Consider the following 25,725-nt stretch of genomic DNA (forward strand, 5'->3'; position numbering starts at 1 on the left):
ACGCACCTAGAGCCCGTGCTCTGCAACAAGAGAAGCCACCACAATGAGAAGCCCATGCTTTGCAACGAAGAGAAGCCCAAGCTTGCCGCAACTAGAGAAAGCCTGCGTGCAGCAACGAGCACCCAGCGCAGCCCAAAATAGATAAATAAGTAAATAAATTTATTTACAAAAACCCTGCTTAGCATACCTGTCCAGTGAGGACATTTCACTTAGTTATTCATTTCATAACTATTCGTGAGCAGCCACCATGTGCTAGGTGTTGGGTATGCTGTCATGTACCAAAGAAATGGGGTCTCATATAGTCCAATGGGGGAAACAGATGCTAAACAAATATCTGTACTTGCCGATCATTTAGATTGGAAAATGTAATTCTAACCAATTTTATGGTAGTAGGCAATATATTTCAGTTTTTTCATAGGTACTGTATTTCAGTTTCATAGTAAAATTTGTGGTAGTGTGTTCTCTGTAGCATATCTGTGCATTACCAGAGGACTGGCCTTTGCTTTGGGTTTAATTTTAATATCACGTGACCAAACGTCCTTACTGTTATAGGCTATTGTACACACCCAAATAGCTGAGCTAACAATGCAAATAAACGGAATCTGAAGAAATATTAGTCTGCTCATGGAGTTAGAAACTAAAAACCACATATATTTATTCTAAATAAAATTTATTCTCAAATAAATGAAACATACTTAATATAATCTAAATTTGCAAGGTAGACTGAAAAAAATCCTAATGGTTTTCCGTGAAGAAACCAAAAATATTATACAGAAAGAATCATCTGTTCAGTTTAGACTCTCCCAAATATTTTTTAATGACATTCATATTAAGTTGGAGCCTTTTAAAATTAGCAAAATAACTGTGTGAGCACACACTAGGTATGCTAATGACAAGTTTCATAAAAAGAAAAAGTTTTCTCAAGTACAGATGTAAAATGAGAAGGTTTCTTTGCATATGTCAATTATCACCCTCCTAGTTTCCTCATGGGCTACATCATTCAATTTTAGCATTTCCCCTCGTTTTAGAAGTACAAGCAGTCCACATTAGCAAAACCAAAGGTTTCCAGGAAGTACTAGTTGCTCTAATGGTGGGGAACGCGTGAATAAATCACTGTTTGGTAGGAACTGTAAAATGTTTTCTTGGAAGTCTGCTCTCCATATTCAGGTTTCCCTGAACCTGAAAGCCTATTGAAATATCCTCAATGTTAAATGAATAGTAAATAAAAACTCTGTGATATATTTGGTAGTTTGTTTTTTTAAAAACTGATAGGTCAAAGCCTGTTTTTCTTGACTGATGTGGAAAGGTTGAGAAAAGAAAAAAGGCCTCCAGTGAAAGGAAATTACCTTTCTAAATATAACATTCTAAAATGATGTAACAGGTTTTTCCATATGTTGCTTGAATAAAACTGGTGTTTTTACGGAAGCATTTTACAGTACTCACCATTAAATAAACCGCAACAACAAATTTAAATTTCTAAAGCTATCTCCCAAAATATTAGTTTATTAACTAACTAGTATAAGAAAGACATGCGATATCTTTGGTTTCCCTTTGCTAAAATCTGTTTTACTTTTGAGTCAGTGCAACTTTAAAAACCACAGCCATCTGAATTCTGTTCATTTTAGGGAATTTTGCTATGTAAACTAACATTGTTCATTTTCGTTGCTTGCTAACACATTCTGAATCACTTAAAGTTATTGATCTAGGTTGAAAGAAGCTCTTGGACTCTAATCTATAAAAGCCATTGCTGGGCTTCCCTGGTGGCGCAGTGGTTAAGAATCCGCCTGCCAATGCAGCAGACATGGGTTCGAGCCGGGAAGATCCCACATGCCGTGGAGCAGCTAAGCCCGTGTGCCGCAACTACTGAGCCTGCGCTCTAGAGCCTGTGAGCCACAACTACTGAAGCCCGTGCGCAGCAACAAAGACCCAACATAGCCAAAAATAAATTAAGTAAATAAATAAAATTCTTTTAATGTTGCTTATAAAATGTTTCTGCTTAGAAATGCTCATCCATTTCTATAGTTTCCTCCATTTTATTAAGTACAGAATCTGCCAAAACTTTATTAACTTTCATAATCACCTTCTTTCTTATTTCTGTCTGGACTCGAGGATCTTTGGAAAGTCTTGTCTTACTCATTATATTCCTCCACTGGTGTGCTAACTACTAAGCCCCAAATTTTAATATTAGAGTTATATTCCTTTTATGCTTTCAGGATCACACTGGGTAGCATGCTGTCTCTGGGTTGTTACTTGCTAACTCTGTGACAGTCCATCCCACTGACTGGAGGTTCCATGGGGGTAAGAACTAGGTCTGTCCTAGTCACTGCTGTGTCCTCAGTAACCATGCCTGGTGCATTATTGGTGCTCAGACGTTGGATGCATTCAGGTCATTTTAAGAGTAACACAGGTCTCTTGGGTGATAGGAAAGTGAGATAGGAAAGTGTTGATAACTGTATTATAGCATTTGCAATACAGCTACCATCCAGTCTATTGACGGGTATACATCCCTTGAAAGCCTGCTATCTTGGGAAGAGGCTCGGTATTTTTCTTTGTAATCCTAGTGCCTTTAACAGCACTTGAATGAAGGTCATTCATTCAAGAAACATTCACTACTTCACATTCTTGCCCATTTCCCCCTCCAACGTTGAAAAATAAAAGGAAAATGGTGTTGGAATCCCCAGTTCTGTTTCGCCAGCTTTTTTTTTAATAAAGAGGCCCACTTTGCTCTAAGAATGAAAAAGAGAGGGACATACAGGGGAATATGAGGAAGCGTCATCTACTCTAACTCCTAATCTCTGATTCAGTATTAGAATTAAGGACCCTTTGTCAAGTCATTATGCCCGCTGTTAGTCTTTTTAAAAATATAAGCAGCAGGGCTTCCCTGGTGGCGCAGTGGTTGAGTCCACCTGCTGATGCAGGAGACACGGGTTCGTGTCCCAGTCCGGGAAGATCCCACATGCCACGGAGCGGCTGGGCCTGTGAGCCGTGGCTGCTGAGCCTGTGCATCCGGAGCCTGTGCTCCACAATGGGAGAGGCCACAACAGTGAGAGGCCCACATACCGCCAAAAAATATATATATATACACATACATATATATATATATTTATGTGTATATATATATAGATAGATATAGATATAGATATAGATATATATAAACAGCAAATGACAAAATCTAAGCTATGGGTCATCAAAATCTGGTGTGCAGAGTCTGTGTTGTCTATCTGCTTTTGGTTTCCATTCTAAAAAATTCACAACCAACTTACCATTCAATATAGCCCAGATTTGGGAAGCATGCAGTATCAACCTAAAGTTTCTTAATAATATACAAAGAACTTTAATCAGTTCTACATACACACAGTTGGTGTGTGATCCTGCGGAACCCAAGAAATGGTACAAACTAAAGACTGAACTTGTCATTTCATCAGTCTTCTTTCTGTGCAGAATGCAGTGCCTGCCAAGTCATGCAAACCTGATGTATTACATCAGAACTGAGTGGGTAGAACCTTCACTTGCACAGTTTTTTTCTAATGTATCTATTAAAATGCCACAGAAAACAATTCAACTTATTAAGAATTGCTTTATGTATGTATTTTTGCCAAGAACACACCCATTTTGTAATATGAGATACATTCCTCAGAGACCTTGCTTTACCCACTTTATAACCTCCATGCCCGGCATAGCGCCTGACACACATCAGGCATTTACTATATAATTGAATCAAATTGTGGGTAAAACGAGTACATTTACTGGTTAGGAAACCAATAACTATTAGTTATTGAAAGATGTGTACCTCTTCTCAGTAGTCTCCACTTCCAAATTCTAGGGTTTGAGTTTTTTGTTTTGTTTTGTTTTGTTTTTTTGTTTGTTTTTTTTTTTTTTTGCTGGTCTCCCTGTGCTATGCGGCTGCTTCCCACTAGCTATCTACCTTACGTTTGGTAGTGTATATATGTCCATGCCGCTCTTTTGCTTTGTCACAGCTTACCCTCCCCCCTCCCCATATCCTCAAGTCCATTCTCTAGTAGATCTGTGTCTTTATTCCTGTCTTACCCCTATGTTCTTCATGACATCTTTTTTCTTAAATTCCATATATATGTGTCAGCATACAGTATTTGTCTTTCTCTTTCTGACTTACATCACTCTGTATGACAGACTCTAGGCCCATCCACCTCATTACAAATAGCTCAATTTCGTTTCTTTTTATGGCTGAGTAATATTTCATTGTATATATGTGCCACATCTTCTTTATCCATTCATCCGATGATGGACACTTAGGTTGTTTCCACCTCCGGGCTATTGTAAATAGGGCTGCTATGAACATTTTGGTACATGACTCTTTTTGAATTATGGTTTTCTCAGGGTATATGCCCAGTAGTGGGATTGCTGGGTCATATGGTAGTTCTATTTGTAGTTTTTTAAGGAACCTCCATACCATTCTCCATAGTGGCTGTACCAATTCACATTCCCACCAGCAGTGCAAGAGTGTTCCCTTTTTTCCACACCCTCTCCAGCATTTATTGTTTCTAGATTTTTTGATGATGGCCATTCTGACTGGTGTGAGATGATATCTCATTGTAGTTTTGATTTGCATTTCTCTAATGAGTAAAGATGTTGAGCATCCTTTCATGTGTTTGTTGGCAGTCTGTATATCTTCTGTGGAGAAATGTCTATTTAGGTCTTCTGCCCATTTGTGGATTGGGTTGTTTGTTTTTTTGTTATTGAGCTGCATGCGCTGCTTATAAATTTTGGAGATTAATCCTTTGTCAGTTGCTTCATTTGCAAATATTTTCTCCCATTCTGAGGGTTGTCTTTTGGTCTTGTTTATGGTTTCCTTTGCTGTGCAAAAGCTTTGAAGTTTCATTAGGTCCCATGTGTTTATTTTTGTCTTTATTTCCATTTCTCTAGGAGGTGGGTCCAAAAGGATCTTGCTGTGATTTATGTCATAGAGTGTTCTGCCTATGTTTTCCTCTAAGAGTTTGATAGTGTCTGGCCTTACATTTAGGTCTTTAATCCATTTTGAGCTTATTTTTGTGTATGGTGTTAGGGAGTGATCTAATCTCATACTTTTACATGTCCCTGTCCAGTTTTCCCAGTACCACTTATTGAAGAGACTGTCCTTTCTCCACTGTACATTCCTGCCTCCTTTATCAAAGATAAGGTGACCATATGTGCGTGGGTTTATCTCTGGGCTTTCTATCCTGTTCCATTGATCTATCTTTCTGTTTTTGTGCCAGTACCACACTGTCTTAATTACTGTAGCTTTGTAGTATAGTCTGAAGTCAGGGAGCCTGATTCCTCCAGCTCCATTTTTCGTTCTCAAGATTGCTTTGGCTATTCGGGGTCTTTTGTGTTTCCATACAAATTGTGAAATTTTTTGTTCTAGTTCTGTGAAAAATGCCCGTGGTAGTTTGATAGGGATTGCATTGAATCTGTAGATTGCTTTGGGTAGTAGAGTCATTTTCACAATGTTGATTCTTCCAATCCAAGAACATGGTACATCTCCCCATCTATTTGTATCATCTTTAATTTCTTTCATCAGTGTCTTATAATTTTCTGCATACAGGTCTTTTGTCTCCTTAGGTAGGTTTATTCCTAGGTATTTTATTCTTTTTGTTGCAATGGTAAATGGGAGTGTTTCCTTGATTTCACTTTCAGATTTTTCATCATTAGTATATAGGAATGCCAGAGATTTCTTTGCATTAATTTTGTATCCTGCTACTTTACCAAATTCATTGATTAGCTCTAGTAGTTTTCTGGTAGCATCTTTAGGATTCTCTATGTATAGTATCATGTCATCTGCAAACAGTGACAGCTTTACTTCTTCTTTTCTGATTTGGATACCTTTTATTTCCTTTTCTTCTCTGATTGCTGTGGCTAAAACTTCCAAAACTATGTTGAATAAGAGTGGTGAGAGTGGGCAACCTTGTCTTGTTCCTGATCTTAGTGGAAATGGTTTCAGTTTTTCACCATTGAGGACGATGCTGGCTGTGGGTTTGTCATATATGGCCTTTATTATGTTGAGAAAAGTTCCCTCTATGCCTACTTTCTGCAGGGTTTTTATCATAAATGGGTGTTGAATTTTGTCAAAAGCTTTCTCTGCATCTATTGAGATGATCATATGGTTTTTCTCCTTGAATTTGTTAATATGGTGTATCACGTTGATTGATTTGTGTATACTGAAGAATCCTTGCATTCTTGGAATAAACCCCACTTGATCATGGTGTATGATCCTTTTAATGTGCTGTTGGATTCTGTTTGCTAGTATTTTGTTGAGGATTTTTGCATCTATGTTCATCAGTGATATTGGCCTGTAGTTTTCTTTTTTCGTGGTATCCTTGTCTGGTTTTGGTATCAAGGTGATGGTGGCCTCGTAGAATGAGTTTGGGAGTGTTCCTCCCTCTGCTATATTTTGGAAGAGTTTGAGAAGGATAGGTGTTAGCTCTTCTCTAAATGCTTGATAGAATTCGCCTGTGAAGCCATCTGGTCCTGGGCTTTTGTTTGTTGGAAGATTTTTTAACACAGTTTCAATTTCAGTGCTTGTGATTGGTCTGTTCATATTTTCTATTTCTTCCTGATTCAGTCTTGGCAGGTTGTGAATTTCTAAGAATTTGTCCATTTCTTTCAGGTTGTCCATTTTATTGGCATAGAGTTGCTTGTAGTAATCTCTCAAGATCTTTTGTATTTCTGCAGTGTCAGTTGTTACTTCTCCTTTTTCATTTCTAATTCTATTGATTTGAGTCTTCTCCCTTTTTTTCTTGATGAGTCTGGCTAATGGTTTATCAATTTTGTTTATCTTCTCAAAGAACCAGCTTTTAGTTTTATTGATCTTTGCTATCGTTTCCTTCATTTCTTTTTCATTTATTTCTGATCTGATCTTTATGATTTCTTTCCTTCTGCTAACTTTGGGATGTTTTTGTTCTTCTTTCTCTAATTGCTTTAGGTGCAAGGTTAGGTTTTTTATTCGAGATGTTTCCTGTTTCTTAAGGTAGGATAGTATTGCTATAAACTTCCCTCTTAGAACTGCTTTTGCTGCATCCCATAGGTTTTGGGTCATCGTGTCTCCATTGTCATTTGTTTCTAGGTATTTTTAATTTTCCTTTTTGATTTCTTCAGTGATCACTTTGTTATTAAGTAGTGTATTGCTTAGCCTCCATGTGTTTGTATTTTTTACAGCTCTTTTCCTGTAATTGATATCTAGTCTCATAGCATTGTGGTCAGAAAAGATACTTGATACAATTTCAATTTTCTTAAATTTACCAAGGCTTGATTTGTGACCCAAGATATGATCTATCCTGGAGAATGTTCCATGAGCACTTGAGAAAAATGTGTATTTTGTTGTTTTTGGATGGAATGTCCTATAAATATCAATTAAGTCCATCTTGTTTAATGTATCATTTAAAGCTTGTGTTTCCTTTTTTATTTTCATTTTGGATGATCTGTCCATTGGTGAAAGTGGGGTGTTAAAGTCCCCTACTATGAGTGTGTTACTGTCGATTTCCCCTTTGATGGCTGTTAGTATTTGCCTTATGTATTGAGGTGCTCCTATGTTGGGTGCATAAATATTTACAATTGTTATATCTTCTTCTTGGATCGATCCCTTGATCATTATGTAGTGTCCTTCTTTGTCTCTTCTAGTAGTCTTTATTTTACAGTCTATTTTGTCTGGTAGGAGAATTGCTACTCCACCTTTCTTTTGGTTTCCATTTGCATGGAATATCTTTTTCCATCCCCTTACTTTCAGTCTGTATGTGTCTCTAGGTCTGAAGTGGGTCTCTTGTAGACAGCATATATATGGGTCTTGTTTTTGTATCCATTCAGCCAGTCTGTGTCTTTTGGTGGGAGCATTTAGTCCATTTACATTTAACGTAATTATCCATATGTATGCTCCTATTCCCATTTTCTTAATTGTTTTGGGTTTGTTATTGTAGGTCTTTTCCTTCTGTTGTGTTTCTTGCCTAGAGAAGTTCCTTTAGCATTTGTTGTAAAGCTGGTTTGGTGGTGCTGAACTCTCTCAGCTTTTGCTTGTCTGTAAACGTTTTAATTTCTCCATCAAATCTGAATGAGATCCTTGCTGGGTAGAGTAATCTTGGTTGCAGGTTTTTCTCCTTCATCACTTTAATTATGTCCTGCCACTCCCTTCTGGCTTGTAGAGTTTCTGCTGAGAGATCAGCTGTTATCCTGATGGGGATTCCCTTGTGTGTTATTTGCTGTTTTTGCCTTGCTGCTTTTAATATGATTTCTTTGTGTTTAATTTTTGACAGTTTGATTAATATGTGTCTTGGCGTATTTCTCCTTGGATTTATTCTGTATGGGACTCTCTGTGCCTCCTGGACTTGATTAACTATTTCCTTTCCCATATTAGGGAAGTTTTCAATTATAATCTCTTCAAATATTTTCTCAGTCCCTTTCTTTTTCTCTTCTTCTTCTGGAACCCCTATAATTCGAATGTTGGTGCGTTTAATGTTGTCCCAGAGGTCTCTGAGACTGTCCTCTGTTCTTTTCACTCTTTTTTCTTTATTTTGCTCTGCATCAGTTATTTCCACTGTTTTATTCTCCACCTCACTTATCCGTTCTTCTGCCTCAGTTATTCTGCTATTGATCCCATCTAGAGTATTTTTCATTTCATTTATTGTGTTTTTAATTGATGCTTGATTCATCTTTAGTTCTTCTAGGTCCTTGTTAACTGTTTCTTGCATTTTGTCTATTCTATTTCCAAGATTTTGGATCTTGGAAATAGAATCTTGGATCATCTTTACTATCATTATTCTGAATTCTTTTTCAGATAGACTGCCTATCACCTCTTCATTTGTTAGGTCTGGTGGGTTTTTATCTTGCTCCTTCTCCTGCTGTGTGTTTTTCTGTCTTCTCATTTTGCTTATGTTACTGTGTTTGGGGTCTCCTTTTTGCAGGCTGCAGATTTGTAGTTCCCGTTGTTTTTGGTGTCTGTCCCCAGTGGCTAAGGTTGGTTTAGTGGGTTGTGTAGGCTTCCTGGTGGAGGGGACTAGTGCCTGTGTTCTGGTGGATGAGGCTGGATCTTGTCTTTCTGGTGGGCAGGTCCACATCTGGTGGTGTGTTTTGGGGTGTCTGTGGACTTTTTATGATTTTAGGCAGCCTCTCTGCTAATGGGTGGCGTTGTGTTCCTGTCTTGCTAGTTGTTTGGCATAGGGTGTCCAGCACTGTAGCTTGCTGGTCGTTGAGTGAAGCTGGGTGTTGGTGTTGAGATGGAGATCTCTGGAAGATTTTCGCCGTTTGATATTATGTGGAGCTGGGAGGTCTCTTGTGGACCAGTGTCCTGAAGTTGGCTCTCCCACCTCAGAGGCCCAGCACTGACTCCTGGCTCCTCAATTTGGGATGATTTGTTGTCTATTCATGTATTCCACAGATGCAGGGTACATCAAGTTGATTGTGGAGCTTTAATCCGCTGCTTCTGAGGCTGCTGGGAGAGATTTCCCGTTTCTCTGAGTTTTTTTTTAAGCGGTTGAGACCCACTGGATCTCTTTAGAAACATGCCAATTAGATCAAACAAAGGCCAATTAGAGATATCAAATTAGAAATAGAAACTGAATTGAGTTTGCAAGGAAAGCTGTAAAGTGTTCGTCTTTGGAGGTCTCTATGGGAATAGAAATGTATGTCTGTGCATAATAGATCCTAAATACTTGTTGAATGACAAAATAAAAATTGAGTCTGAGGCATATAAATAATTGCCTGCTTGAATGAAAAATTTTTGTGATTGTTTAACACTCTTATTCTAAAATATTTGATGATTTAAATTTCCCCCCTCTGCTCCCACTTTGGTCAGCCAGTTTCTATTGTGAATTCTGTAGCTGATGGGGTTTTTTTTGCTTATGTCTGAACAATTATAAGTACATATGGCATCCCAGAATCAAAACTTGGTTCTCTGAAACGACTAATAAGCTTTTGACAAGAAAAAGCTAAGAACTACAGTTCTAACTTTTGCAACTTTTCTGTATATTTCCAAATACATTTTATTCAAGTTAATAGCCTTTCTAGAAAAAGCAGTATATATTCTTAAAAGATATATTCTCCAATAATAACAAAAATTAAGTTCCTAGAAACATATTTGATGAAAGATCTTTATGTAGACACTGGAATAACTTTAACTTTATTGAAAAATACTTCTAAAAGATTGAAATAATTAGAGGGACATAAGATATTCATAGATTATCACATTATTATAAAGATGTCAGTTCTCCCAAATATAGATCCAGTACAATCCCAGTCAAAATTCAACATGTTTTTGGTGGAACTTAGGTTGATTCTCAAACTTATACAGAACAAAGATCCCGAAATAGCCAAAAGAATCCTTAAGAAGAAACAGAAGGATTTAGAGATATTTATATTGTTATAAAGCCAAAATGATTTAGACACTGTAATTTTGGCAATAAGAATAAGTGATTAGACCAGTAAAACAGTATTTCTGAGCCAGGCCCACATTTATATAGAAACCTGTTATGTGACACAGCTGAAATGCAAATCAGTGGAAAGAATAAATAAATGATACTGGGGTAATAACTTATCCTTATGGAAAAAATGAAAATGGCACCTGCCTTGCAGCATACATAGTAATTAATTTCAAATGGATCAAGGACTTAAACACAAAATACACAATTATAAAACTTTTAAAAGAAACATAGAAGAATATCTTCATGTCCTTGGGGTAGGGAAAGAATTTATTAAACAAGACAGAAAAATCATTATACCATAAAGAGACATATATAACTGCATCATACTTAAGAACTTCTCTTTGTCAAGAGACTGAAGATAAACCATAACCCATAACAGACAGATGAGTTTACATTTTGGGGAATATATAAATAACTCCAACAAATTCATAAGAAAAAAATAATTCAATAGAAAAATGGGCAAAGTGTATGAGCAAGTTTTTCACAGGAAGGAAATGTGAATAGCCAACACACAAATGAAGTTATGCTCAACATCATTAGTAATTAGGTAAATGCAAATTTAAACCACAGTAATACCATTTCTCACCCACCAGAATAGCTATAATGAAAAGTTTATGGTATTAGGTGTTGGCCATAATATGGAGTGAAAAGAACTCTCATATATAGGCATACAGCAGAGATATTGCAGGTTCAGTTTCAGACCATTGCAATAATGTTAATGTCACAATAAATCGAGTCACACAAATTGTCTGGTTTCCCAGTGCATATAAAAGTTATGTTTATACTATATACTGTAGTCTATTGAGTGCTTAATAGCATTATGCCTAAAAAAACTATATACCTTAATTTAAAAATATTTTATTGCTAAAAAATGCTAACCATCATCTGACAACACAGGGTTACCACAAACTTTCAATTTGTAAAAATAAATAAATAAATAAAAATGCAATATGTTCAAGGTGCAATAAAGTAAAGCACAATAAAATGAGGTATGTGTGTACTCTGGGTGGAGTGTAAATTGGTACAATTGCTCTTGAAAAAAAATTGGCATTACCCAGTAAAGTTCAACATGTGTATGATGAACAACCCAGCAGTTCCAGTTTAAGTAAATACAATGTAGAAGTGTGAATACAGGAGTCATGTACAACATTGCTTGTATAGGAAAGAAAAATGGAAACAATCTAAAGATCTAACAGTAGAGCGTATAAATATACCACGAAGTATCCAGTGAAATTCAAAGAAATACTCTCCATCTGCACAAATAATTACACTGCAAAATGACATGGAGGAATCTCACTAACTTAATATTTATTTATTTATTTGGTTGCAACAGGTCTTAGTTGCAGCAGGCGGGCTCCTTAGTTGTGGCATGCAAACTCTTAGTTGCGGCATGCATGTGGGATCTACTTCCCTGACCAGGGATGGAACCTGAGTGCCCTGCATTTGGAGTGCAGAGTCTTAACCACTGCATCACCAGGGAAGTCCCTCACAAACGTTATATTGAGTGGAAGAAAGTAAGTCACCTTGGAGCATGTATAGATCTGTTTTATAGTTCAAAAGCACACAGAATTGATCAGAATGCGATTCCTCCATGTAGGCTCATTTTCATGCCCCACATGTTTGCAGAATAGCTACAGCAACTCTGGCCTCTAAATCCTGTCTTGTTCGTGTCTCATAGAAGCAGGAAAAGTTCTGCTTCCTTAGTAATTTTAATAAAATACCCCATTTAGGTCTCATTGATCCTGATTGGTGTGGCTTGGGTCACGCACCTATCCATGCACCAATCACAGTAATCAGGGAGATGAAATATGATGAATTGTTTAGCCTAATTGATTTCATTCAGAGCACCTGGGCAGATAGTAGGACAAAGGAGAGGGAAACGCTGGTATGGTTGTCAGAAGGAGGGTAGATGGATGTTGGGCTTCCAAAATTATAGAGGATATTATTCTGCCCCCTTTCAGCAGCCAAATTAAGGTTTGTATTTCACTAGCTACTGTTGCTTGCTTATGGTCTATGAAGGAAATGAGGCAGCTCAAAGAAGGGCAAGTGGAAGAGAGAAAGTGGTCTTTACGTCGAAGTGGACCTAGAGTCCCGAGTTACCTGGCATTCTTAAATCAGAATGGATAGACGTGGAGTGGCCCCCCAGGATGGCAGGTGTGGGGCAGGCGCTGGACTCCGGTCTGAATACAGAGATTCCTTTTGGATTTACATGATCAAACTGTGTATCCCCTCAAAAATACTCGCTTTGTTTTTGTCTACTTGACCATCTGTGTTACTTATTTAAGGAACACTTTCTAGATACTTAGGGCATGAACATTGGGAAAGTTGCCCTTTTTTGGTCTTATTTCTATTGAGTACATTATAGTCTACGCTGGTCTAAAATTCTGTGATTTCTGGTAGCCCTTTTTGTGAGTTTTCACCTTCACTTGTTTCTTCTATGAAGTTTTATGTGTTTTACTCAAGAAATAAAGATAACAGATTTCATGCTTATGGGCAAGTCTTTGGGGCTCCTGTATTTCAAATAGTTGACATTTTTAGGGAAAGTGTCTATGCCTTGGGTATTTGCACAGTCATTATCATAAGTAGAAGTGTTTTTATCGAACATGACTTTAAATTGTTCCTTGTTTAAACCCTGCCAAACTCAGCCCATTAAACCTGTTTTTACCTAGTCACTCAGTATCATCATCCTCCAAAGCTAACAGGCCTTTAATTTTGTCCTGATATAAAGAGTAAATGTGAACCCTTTTGTGACATTGATCCCATAGTTATTGTCAGAAACACTTGGCTTTTAGTTTCTCTCCTCACTCTGTTGTCTAAAATGAGAGGTAAGCTTATTTTAGACACTGTAGCTAAAAAGACATGGTGACATATTGGGCTTGTGTCTCCTTTTTATAAAACCAACCCTGACATTTTATTTATTTTTATTCTCAAACTCACATTAGTTGTGGTTTGCCTATAGAACTTATTTTAAACACCACCTTGCATGTACTCCTGACTATAAGTTTCACATTGTTCTTTGGCCAAAAGCAATAAAATGTGACCTGTTTTATCATGGTTCAGTGAAGTGTAATTAACATTTTCTTTCCAGAAATATAACATTGATGGCTATTTATAACATTTCCCCAACCTTCAGAAGTGTAGTGAAGTGTTTGGGGGTATTTTTATATCAAATTCTATTTGTATTTAATGCTGTGAGTATAATCTATCAGTGCATTTTGCACTTAAGGCCGGATAATCAAATATTCTTAATGTGTTTTTTTCTAAAAATTCTATTGTGAATTTATAGAACAGCCTCTGAGATCCTCAAGTATTCACCTATAAATAAGCCTCTCTGATTATAAAAGCCTCTTACTGTTCTCATATTCCTATAATGGTACTTCACCTTCTACAGACCAAAAATATAAATTCATTAGTTTACCTCATATTGAGTTTCCTGGCTAGATGATGCTTTTTATTTTTCCGTTTCTAAAAAAGTACATTTATACTTCTCAACATTTCTCATGAGGAAACCATTGTCCTAAAGATTTCCTTAAACATTTTCTATATAGGTTCTTTAAGCATAATTTTTCTGAATATGACCTGTTTTCAGACTGTCTTTTTTTTCATTTGTTTGTGACTGGCCTTTGCTACCACTGGACAAAAAGCATTGCTTTTTACGTATTTCAAATCATCTGATACCACCCTTACTATTTCCAACAGGGTTATTTTTAGATATTTCTCTTGAGTTTTAGGTATTCAGCCTTGCACCTGCTGATGGTGGTATTTGGTCTGTTCATTTCCTTTCACTAATACTTTGTGAACATCTTTTTATTTTATTCCTGACTTTTTAGCAAAAATGTTGTCTGTTGGTTTTAGATCTTTTTAAAAATCATAGTAGGTGATCTTTCTATTTCTAGATTACTGAGAGGTTATCAGGTGTAAGTGCTGAGTTTATCACATGCTATTTTGTCATCTTTGGAAATATGAATACGTGTTGATCTGACCTATTGATATAGCGTAAGAGATTTATTTATATACTATTTATAGAATAAGCCCAGTTTATATTGTTGTGTCATTATTTTAATTTACTAGAAATCAAGAGTTCTGAGCACTTCATTTGATGTTCTTCCATCTTGTTTATCTAAGTCAAATAAGCCTCTTACTTTTTTCCTTCTCTGTGTCTTATCAGGTTAGGTTATCTGATAAGCTTCACCAAACAAACTGAAGAGTCTCATTTGTTTTATATCCTGAAAGCTTTTTATACAGTTTGGGAGTTGTCTAATCCTTGAAGTGAACCATATTTCTTAGCCTTTCAGTTTTTATATTTCTGGTTCAGTTTTAATAATTAAATACCACCTTAGAAAACTGTTTCCATTGATGTTCAAATTTATTCACAAGGATCTTTTTATATGGCATTCTCAAGTTTATCATCTCTTCCATATCTGTGATATGTTCTTCTAGTAATTCGAGTTTCGTGTTGGATTTTAAGACTAGATTTGCCCGAAATCTGTCTATGAGACATTTCATTCTATAATGAACCAGTGACTGTTTTTTAAATATCAAAATCAAAAATTCCTGCTTTTATTTTTTTCTGCCTTTCCTATATTACCTTTATTGCTGTTTTTGAACTTAAGTTTAAATATGCAGTTTATTGCTTTGTTCTCTCCAGTTTAAAAAAAAAACAAAAACAGTTACTAGTGTCACAAGTAAAACTGCATTTCTTACTCCCCACCCAAAATGAAATTAACTTGCTTTTACCACCTATCCCCACTCATTTCCCCGTTTTTCATAACATGATCCAGGATTTCAGACTTAGATGAGCTTAACTATTATAGTAATGTTTTTATTAGACATTTTCCCCCAAAATTTGGAAGTTTGCACTCTATTTGGACTGGTTTTAGAATAATTAGCATACTTTATTCCCTATTTACTGCTTTTAACACTTAGCAGCCATGCTACTACGTGACTACTTTTTCACTCTTTTTATTTGGATTTATCCCTCAGTCAACTGGAAATATTTTCAAGTAACTTTTGTTCATGAAGATACCTATCTGATACATTTCTAGGCACATTTGTTTTTCCTATATAATGTCTGTGGTTCTTTCTTTTCAAAAATAGTGACCAGAAAAAAAGCAACCCCAGATTTCACCACATCTAAGCATCACTCCCATTAACTTCTACCTTCCCACCCCAAGTGCTTTGCAAAGAGGGAAACTGAGAGGAATTATTGGCTACAGCCATAGAGAGGAGCTCAGGGATAGAGTGACCATGGCCTTAGAAGGCGGTTCACATCCTGTGGAAGACTTGCGTTTCCGAGATAAGGATACGAGGGCTGAGAGTGAGTGAAATCATCCATTCTCCTTCTGCTCCTTGGAGTTTCATCTCTCTTCCTGGTAGAGGAAATTCTTCTTGGCTCCTGGCAAGTCATTGAACTTAATTTTTAGCGCTATTGAAAGTTCAAGTCTTTTTTAGATTTTCTGAGTATTTCAAGGGAAAGGGAAAATCAAGATTGGACAGTAACTTTGTAACACCACACCCTGTAAGTTGTTTTTTAAATTAAATTGTTATGATTATTGCTATAGGTCCATTATAGACCAGTAGCATAGGTGACTTTTTCCTAGGAAAATTATGGTCTTTTTGCATCCAGTCTTCCTTTTGCCCCTTAAAATTGGCCCAGATTTCTCATCCATGTTCCACTGAAATCATTCTGGAAAAGTAAAAAGCAATTTATATTTTGTGTTTCTGCTACAGGTGGAGACGGATGTTAGCAGTTGGTGGGTGAAGACACTGGAAAGGCTTCAACCATAAAAGTGAGCTGTTTTCATTTTTTTACCACTTGAGTATGAAACATGCTAAAAGATTAATAAATTCATAATTTAGGTTTGTTAGGTGTTTTTGTGTAAGTATCCTCTAAGAGCCAAATTTATATTGTTTTTTAACTACTTTGTAAGACAGAATAACAAATATTATAACCAGAGGGTGAAATACAAAAGAAAATTCATATTTCAAAGGAATACATGAGGAATAAAATGGAGTCAGGAAGAGTAGACCATAGTGTGACCCAAAATGGAATCATTTCTTCTTCCTGTTGGCCCTCTACTGTTAATGAGTCAGTCTCTTGGGTAATATTTTAAATGCTTTTCATTGGTGAGAAAAGTTCTTCCTGTTCTTTTCAAGTTCCTCTTTTTTCTTTAAGATATAAAACCTCAATGCAATTTTGTGGTGGTAGTACTTGAAAAACCACAATGAACAATAAGAGGGAAAGGAAGGAGGGAGATATACCCCTTTTTTAAGGTCTAGGCAGTTATATTATTCTGTTTCTCCTTTCCTAAGTCCTTTAATTTATCATACTCTGACCACATCATAAGCTATTTGGCAAGACTTGAAATGTTAAACTGACATTATTACTCAATTCCATATCAAATGCTTACTAGAATGGAAGGAATATGTGAAGAAACTCAGTCCTGGTAAGCACAGCATTATCCTTTTACTCATTTATACTTTCAATTCTACACCAGGTCTTTTTTTTTTAACCAAACAGTAAAATAAAAATAACATTAAAGCATAAGTGCAACAAGGGGTTAGAGTCTGCCTTTAACTAGCAAAATAATCATGCTTTATTGGAATTATGAATATTTGATACACTGCATTATTCTTGTTGAGGTACTCAAAGTTATTACAAAGACAAATGGTATTTTAATGGAGTAAAGATGTCTTTGCTTGTGTTGGAGTTCAGAGTTCATCGGTATTTTGTTAACTGGTAAAATAGTGGTTTTCTTACCGCAGATCTTCATTACTGACAAGAAAGTCCTAGAAGTTCGTTTGTCTAATGTATGACTAGAATGCTGAGTAGCTTAAAAATCAAGAGTCTGAGGTCCAGAGCTGACTTACCCATTACACACAGTGCCTGGGGCCGTGATACTTTTAGTGGCCCATGAAAATGTTTTAATTTTAATTCTTTCCCCCAAAATAAATAGAAAAATAGTGAATATAAAATAATGAACCCAGCCTGGATTATATTTTTCTTTATACCAATGCAGTCATAAAATATAATTTTTAATATTCTTTTTTATGGAGGAAGGGACCAAAGTGCCTCAGAGCCCAAGAAAATCATCATGTGCCCCTACCTGGATCACAGTCAGGCACACTCTATATATGTGACAGATTCAGTCATTTGAACGCTTTTTTTTTCTTTTTTTGAAGTGGAATAATCATTTCTTTTTCAGAAATGATTACCTTCTCTGGAAATGAGTTCATAGACTTGTCTGCTCACCAGAGAGATAAACGGTTCATCTCCAAAGAAAGAAATGACATCTTGTTAGGTTCGATAGCTGTGGTTATTCATGATGTTTTCTTAGAATAAAATAAATATTTTCTCCCCTGAGAGACCCACTGATATTCTGTTTGCTTTGTAATATGATATGCAAAATAAGGGAAGGGGAAGCGGGACTAGCTCAGGGTTCTTTGGTCCCATTTTGGACAAGCATTTTTGCCTGAGAAGTGTGTGTTCCATGAGAACAGTGGCGACCCCTGCTCCTTGCTGCTGTGGGCATGTAGACTTTAGCTCTTAGATCTTCCGTGGTTGCTGATCTGTGTTACTGAGTACATGACATTTTCATTTACCATGACTGATCCGGTTTTGTTTGTTTCTGAAGCTATGATCTAGTGTTGGAGAAAATAGCTTTGTCAGTCTTCATCTGCAGTGACCAGATAAGAATGTCTTCTAAAAGTCACTTGTTCATTTAAAGTAAGTGTGTTGAATGTCTGATGAACTTCTTTTTCAAAATTGGTACCCACTCAAACATAAACTCCCTCAGAGCCAGGTCTTTGCATGTTTTGCTTGTTGCTATATACCCTAGAAAAAGCCAGACATAAGGGAAGCTCAAATGTTTGCTGAAAGAATGAATGAGCTAATTTCCTTCTTTAGAAAAGTCATGTTTCCCCCTCCCAAGAACTAGGGCTCCAGGCCTCTGGTTTGAGGTAACAATGGTGGAGATCGAATACTGGAAGGGCCACATCTCCAGTGCCTGGAGGGGTGGGTCACCCTGCAGTGGTCAGCCTCCATCTCGAGACTCAGTTTACCCTTTCACAAAAATAGCTGGTTAGAAGGAGCTTTTTTACTTTTCTAGAACTTTTTTTTTCGCTGTGCCGTGTGGCTTATTGGATCTTAGTGCCCCGACCAGGGATCAAACCCATGCCCCCTGCAGTGGAAGCTCGGAGTCCTAACCACTGGACTGCCAGGGAATTCCCTTCTAGAACTTCTTAAGACAACAACAGAAAAGGTATTCTGATGGCCTTCTCCACCTTGGTGCCCCACTAGACTCCCCTCACCCCATGCTGGTCTCAGGCTGGTCCAGGCCACCCCACGCTCCCTCTTCCTAGCCCTCCAAAAGGAAAAAGTACCCCTGTATTTCTAAAACTATTGTTTATTTTACATGTAAATACATATAATTAAATTGATAACCCCCCCCAAAATCATGTTATACTTCTGAAGTGTTCTGAAATTGTTTGGGGTATATAAGTGAACTGCAAAACTTCTAGTTCTCAGACTAGCAAATATCTGGGCATGTACACAAAAATGTATATGGTACATCAGTATAAAATAATAATCTACCAGTTTGTTACCCACAAACTATAGATAAGAACTGTTCTCTCCAGGGTAGCAGGCCAATAGATGCCATTGGGTACCAGTTGATCAAATTAAGCTAGGAAAACAAGAGAATTCTAGGGAGAAGCGCTGCTCTCTCCAGCTAATTTTTGAAAAATCAGAGGAGTATAGGCCTATTTTTCACAGTTTTTGACCCCAAAGGAATTAGAATGCATTATTTTCTCTTGGTATGATGTGTGTGTGTTTGTGTGTGTGTGTGTGTGTGTGTGTGTTTGTGGTATTCAGCTTCAAGACTACATCTTTTTTTAGAAGATGTTGGGGGTAGGAGTTTATTAATTAATTTATTTATTTTTGCTGTGTTGGGTCTTCGTTTCTGTGTGAGGGCTTTCTCTAGTTGTGGCAAGCGGGGGCCACTCTTCATCGTGGTGTGCGGGCCTCTCACTATTGCGGCCTCTCTTGTTGCGGAGCACAGGCTTCAGACGCGCAGGCTCAGTAGTTGTGGCTCATGGGCCCAGTTGCTCCACGGCATGTGGGATCCTCCAAGACCAGGGCTCGAACCCGTGTCCCCTGCATTAGCAGGCAGATTCTCAACCACTGCGCCAGCAGGGAAGCCCAAGACTACATCTTTGATGAAAACTCTTGCATATAGAATGGATAAACAACAAGGTCCCACTGTTGAGCACAGGGAACTATATTCAATATCCTGAGGTAAACCATGATGGAAAAGAATGTGAAAAAGCATGTTTATATATATGAATAACTGAATCACTTTGCTGTACAGCAGAAATTAACACAGCATTGTAAATCATCTTTACATTAATAAAATAATTTTTTTAAAAGACTACACCTGTGCTTCCCTGGTGGTGCAGTGGTTGAGAATCCACCTGCCGATGCAGGGCACACGGGTTCGTGCCCTGGTCTGGGAAGATCCCACATGCCGCGGAGCAGCTGGGCCCGTGAGCCATGACTGCTGAGCCTGTGCAAAAGACTACATCTTTGAAATACCACCAAAAAGATACGTGTGTACGCATACTCATATAAACATATTTTTTTTCCTGAATAAGCTTTCCTATACATTTAATTCTTGGTGCCCTTTTGTCCAGGGTTTCACCTGCCCCGGTTCTTTGAGGAAAGTGGAGTTTAGGAGCACACAGCCTAGAGCTGCCTGAGTATCTGAGAGATGCCACTTAAATTTTCCAAAGTACACACCAGGCACTGGGGTGCTCGGGGCATCCTTTACAATTCTTGCTAGCATTTTCTGAACCCTACCATGTGGTCATGCTCTTCTCTGGAGGGAATAAACATCACTCTAGCATCTTCCATCCCTAGCTGAGGACTCTCACGGCCCTTTCATGAGCAATTGCAGGAGGCCCACATGCTCTGTGGTACCTCAAAAGTCTTGAAGCTGAAGGCTTTGTGGGGTTGCAATACTGTGGCTTATTACCCTTAAGACTTACAAACAATGCAGTGAAGGATGCTCAGTGAGGAATCAACACTGCACAGCCCTTTTCATATCCTGTAAGTGACCTTGCCACTGTATTCCAGGAAGTGTTTTACTTAAGGCTGATAGATTTATTGGAAGGCAGCTAACAGAATTATCGGTGGCTACAGCATAAATGATTGACATTGTGAATAAATAACTAATTATATTGTGCTAGACATTGCTAATAATATACCCATCTGGTGCAATTCTTGGCACTAAGCTAGAGGACAGGAACTTAATGCAGTGGGATCTTTAAAAAGTCATTGAGATGCTTTCCATCAGTTTTCTTCCATTGCAAAATCCCTTGATTATCTCTTAACATGGAGGTGGCATGAAAATAATTTTTAAAGGATAATTGAAAATTAAAAGTGTTATAATAACTAAATGTAGTGGTTACAAAAATATAGCACAAAATTACACGTTCAGAAAGACGTACAGATTTGGCTTTCTGAGTATGGGCACCTCTCCTCTATTAAAAAATATCTCCTTTTAAAGAGTTCTGGAGATGGGTTGCATAACAGTGTGAATGTACTTAACACTACGGAACTGTACACTTAAAAATGGTTAAGATGATAAATTTTATATGTATTTTACCACAATTAAAATTTAAAAAAATTTTTTTAATATCTTCTGGAAGTTTGCATACCTTAAGCTGGTATAGAGACTAGACACCGTTTGGTGGGGAGGAGAGGTGAAGGAGGAGGACTTCTTCATTGTAGATCCTTCATTATATCTGGAAAGGTATGAGGGGAAGTACCCAACCATTTTTGAGAGAAAAAGGACATAAGTTTAAAAAAAAAAAAAAAAAGGTACTTGTTTTCTCGTGAAGGGAAGACCTTTGGAATAAGGAACTAGTTTCCGTTCCTGGCACTGAGCATAAGAGGATTCTCAGGACAGTATGTTCTCAGTTTTGTGGAATTATGGTAATAGGTTTCTGTCAAAAACAAGGACAGGGAGGGGGGCTTCATGGTCAAATAAGTTTGGGATTTAAGCAAGGTTAATGATTACTTTTTCTGCAGAGCCTTTACTATGCTGCCCTGAACTGTACGTCTTCAACAAGGAAGTGTTACAGGCAAGGTTCTCAGACTTATTGAAATGGAATTCCTCCTCCCTCCCCAAAGCCCCCTTCCCCACCTGCTAGTTTTTTGACCTATTACTGTGTTGTTCTGTGGAAGATGGCTTGGTAAATGCCAATGTAGTATGGAAAGAGGAAGTGACCAGCACAAACACAGAAATGGGTTATGGGAAGAAATATAGACGAATTGAAGCCATAATTGTGACGTGTCTCGGTCGGAGGAGCCAGAGAGGACATTTGGAGGATAAAACTCTATACAGTGACTCCAAGAGCTCCATCTGGATAACCAGTAATGGAACCAGCCCTGAGTTTGACGGTGAGGGATTCCCTCCCGTTTTGCTCTCCCCTCAGACTGACCTGTATGTTCCATGCATACAGCTTGTGAAGCATCTTGAAGCATTCAGCTAAGCCGCTGGCAAAGGGATCAGGGATCAGCAAAGGGTGACATTCAGTGTTCTGAAATTCTACTGTGGAAGAAAGTTTCCTTAAACCTTTTGCTATTAAACTGCCTCCAACTTAATAACATTTGACAGATTCTGAGGGACTCCTTATTGGAAGAGATAGCATAAAATTATTTAGCATAGGTTGTTATTGATACATCATGAAAAGTGATCTGTTTCAGGATGATCATTTTATAAATGAATGTTTACTTTGTGTAAAGCACTAAGTATTGTGATGGATGCAAAGGCAAGAAGACAAGGCTTCTGTCCTTGGAAAGGTTGTAACGTCCATCAGAGAAGGTAAAACACATCTAACAAGTAACCTTTCTGTGAAGCAGTATGTGATAAAAAAAAAAAAAGTGGTAACAGAAATTTAGAGTACCAAAGGACCTAGAAATATGATCCAAAGAGATGTACTTCCCATATAAATTATTCAGTTGTGAATGTCCCATGTCTTGAAAATCATGCTTATTTTTTGTTGGGTACAAAGTTATCAATTAAATCAAAATCACTTAACTGTTATTCAAATCATCAGTATCCTTACTTAACTTTTGCTCTATTTGACCTGTCATTTTCTGAGGGAGCTGTTTTGGAACTTAATTGTGTTGAGTGGATTGTTAATTTTTTCTTTTAGTTCTATCAGTTTTTCCTTTGTGTATTTCAAAGCTGTACTTTAGATACACAGAGGTTAATAAATTATTCACTTGTTATGTAGCTAGGTGCAAGATAATGGTTGTGTTTTGGAAATCAGATAGAATATCCAATCCCCATGAAGTATGGGCTCGCAGAGGATTTTTGAAGGTCTCATGTTTTTAACATCTGCCGCTGATGATGAACCTTGGATAGACCTGCCCAGGGCTTGCAAAGGGGCCATCTAATAGGCACGGAAAGGCCGTCACTTAGAATGTCAGAAGAACCAGATGAGTCCAGTGGTGCCAGATCTGCTTTTGGCAGCTGTAGATAATGAATCTAGTGTCTGGAACAGACAGTTAGTTGTAATATTTGAGAAACTTGTAGAAGCACTGGACCAGATTCATCAAGCTTAGGAAGTCCGTACAACAGAATTATCCACCATAGCTTTGGGTAAGCAAGGCCTGTATTCATGTTGACTAATAAAGCTGACATCCCCTCCGCCTCTGTCTTGGCCCCTTGCTTCCTGTCTCATTTCAGATCCCAGCTATTGCTGTTTCAGCTGCATTTTCCAAGGTATGCATAATTTTAAAATCTGTGCTCTATTGCCTTACACCATCATGACTTTTCTATGCCATAAGGAAAGCCTGTTCTGGAGGCAGATTACATTTGTGATAAAGGCTTTCTAGAGTTAAGTCAGGTATTAAAGCAATCATTGTGTTTTAAATTGAAAGACGGGAGTTGCAATTGATCTTAAGTCCTGTATTAAGTAGAGTATTTTCTTTTAATATTCTTTGTCTTAAAAAATGTGGGATTGGATTTCTTAAAATGTTGTAACTTCATATATATTCCTTTGATTTCTAAAGCATAGTCATTCAAAGAAAAACAGAGTTTAGCAATGTCACAAGTCCTCATAAATGGAATATTATAGCAAACAGGCTCTTAAGCAAATGATCACCAAATCCTTTTTCTTCTGGTCTCCCTTTTGTTTCTAAGCTCTCCGTCTCATTTCTAACTCTTTCCTGAGTGTTTTCAATTGGGGATCTCCCAGTCACCTCTAAGGCCACTTATTCCTAAAACTACATTTTAACTCCTATTTGAGGAAAATGAAGATATTTTTGTGCAGGCTTATCATTTCAAGTGCACATCTGACATCTCTCTCCCTTCCTCCCCCACCTCCCGCCTCCACCCCTGATACCTAATTTGTCACTAGATCTCCCTAAATTTACTTCCCTATCTGTCTCAGCCCTTCTTTTCCATTTCCACAGACTTCAGAAAAGGGAAAAGTGAATATCTGAATGTTTGCCACACGCTACACATTATATGCTTTTTCTCATTTCATCCTTTTAGCTTCGTGCAGTTATCATCATGAATTGGGCTTCAAGGTTAGGAGACTGAAATTCTCAGAAATTTAAGTCATTGCCCGAAGTCTCACAACCAGTAGTTTTAAGAAACAGGACGAGTTGTAAATACCCAAGTACAACTCCAAGTCCAAGTCCACCATCTTCTTTGCTGCCCTGGAATGTGGGATACCCCTGCAGCTCAGCCATGCCACGTACCTCTGTGGTACCACATTGGAGAAGAAGAACCAGATTCTCTTTCTCTCTGGTTTTTCCAAATTCATGAACCTGCAGTTCATGCTGTCCACCAGCCTGGTCCACCCACAGGGCTGGGTTAATTATGCCAGGTGTCTAGTCTAAAACTCACAGGGATACATTGTTGCTTGCTCCATAAGCTCTGACCTATTTTTGCTTTTCATCTTGAAGTCAGCTGTTCTAGAAAAGTCTATATTTTGCCACCCAGAACTGTCTCCACTCCTTGGAGTTGTCATGAGGGAAACACCGTGGGTTCTGGGGTCAGTTGGACCTGGGCTGCTCATCTCCTTCCTGGGAGGCCTCAGGCATGTTTTTTGCTATCCTCAGCTATAAAATCATGACGATAAACTCACTACAGTCTAGCTGTGGGTCCAGAGAGTGCATGTACAATGCCAGCTGTGGTGAGAGGCTGGCAGGCTCTCAAATGGAGCTGGAGGGTAATCGCAGTAACACTTTTATCGAGACCTTATCTATCCTCTTAAACTCAGTTCAGATTCCTCCTCCTTCATAAATGACTCCAGCCTGATTCTATCTGCTTCCTCGTATGTAAGTTAGCTTCAGAACCATTCATTTAGCAATTTTAATTATGTAGTGCCTCTTGACGCTGCTTTGTGGTCTTAAAAATCCTTCTTGAGTGTTGTTAATTCCTGCTCTAATGGACTAAAACACTTCAAAGGCAGGACTAGGTCTTAGGCATATGATCTATAGCCTGGTGCCTGATATGTAACTAACTATTCACAAACTCTTTGGATTCAAAATTAAGAAGGTTCACATATATTCAGATGAAATCAATAGCCTGCATATTGGTTTTAAGTACAGAGGGTTCCCGGGTAAATATCTTCATGTAGCATGATTAGCCCAAATTTCTTTGTTCATAGTTCTGAATGTGAAGAATATGGCAGAGTAAACTTTGAAACTCCAAGAAATCTTACTATCCAGTATTTCTCACAAAACTGCCTTTTAAACCCTGGGCAATCTTAAAACATGGCTGTATATACACTCATGTTTTATTTTCTTGGAGTACCTCCAAGATAGGAAATACTCTAATTGTCTTCATAACTATTATTTTCCAGGCCTAAATTTTTTTCTTGGGCAGATTTTCATTTTTCTTCTTTGCCTCTTCAGTCCAGGTAACTTTTTCTCTCCTCCCCTCCTGGCCAGGTTTTCCGCTGGGACAGTCTGGTGGGGAGGATGTTGCTATAAAAAATAAGCCTGAGGAAGAGTCAGAGAAGAGATCATTTAGAGATAAAAATGTGGTGGCACTTTTAAACTGAAGGGACCATTTTGTTCATGATGGGTCTTCTATTTTTATTTTATTATTATTTTTCTTAATTAAAAAAATCTCTTTATTTGAAAGACACAGAAGAAAATAAACAAGATAATTCACAGGCTGGGAGAAAATATAATATACATATAGGATAAAAATATATAAAGCACTCTAAAAACGCAATAATAACAAAACATCATTAAAAATTAATAAAAGATTTGAACAGA

At 37.6% G+C, this 25,725-nt stretch overlaps 1 protein-coding gene across 2 annotated transcripts in view; it reads left to right on the forward strand.

Annotated features, from left to right (window-relative positions):
• Positions 1 to 25,725, forward strand: part of PLEKHG1 (pleckstrin homology and RhoGEF domain containing G1) — a 232,287-nt gene that overhangs the window by 47,425 nt on the left and 159,137 nt on the right. For both annotated transcript variants that reach the window (XM_081251048.1, XM_081251047.1), the window contains one exon: positions 16,152 to 16,210. The gene's annotated coding sequence lies outside the window, so the exon portion shown is untranslated. The remainder of the gene's footprint in view (positions 1 to 16,151; positions 16,211 to 25,725) is intronic.

The sequence above is a fragment of the Mesoplodon bidens genome (genome assembly GCF_964165515.1).
Source record: "Mesoplodon bidens genome assembly, chromosome: 12".
In the NCBI taxonomy this organism is placed as follows: Eukaryota; Metazoa; Chordata; class Mammalia; order Artiodactyla; family Ziphiidae; genus Mesoplodon; species Mesoplodon bidens.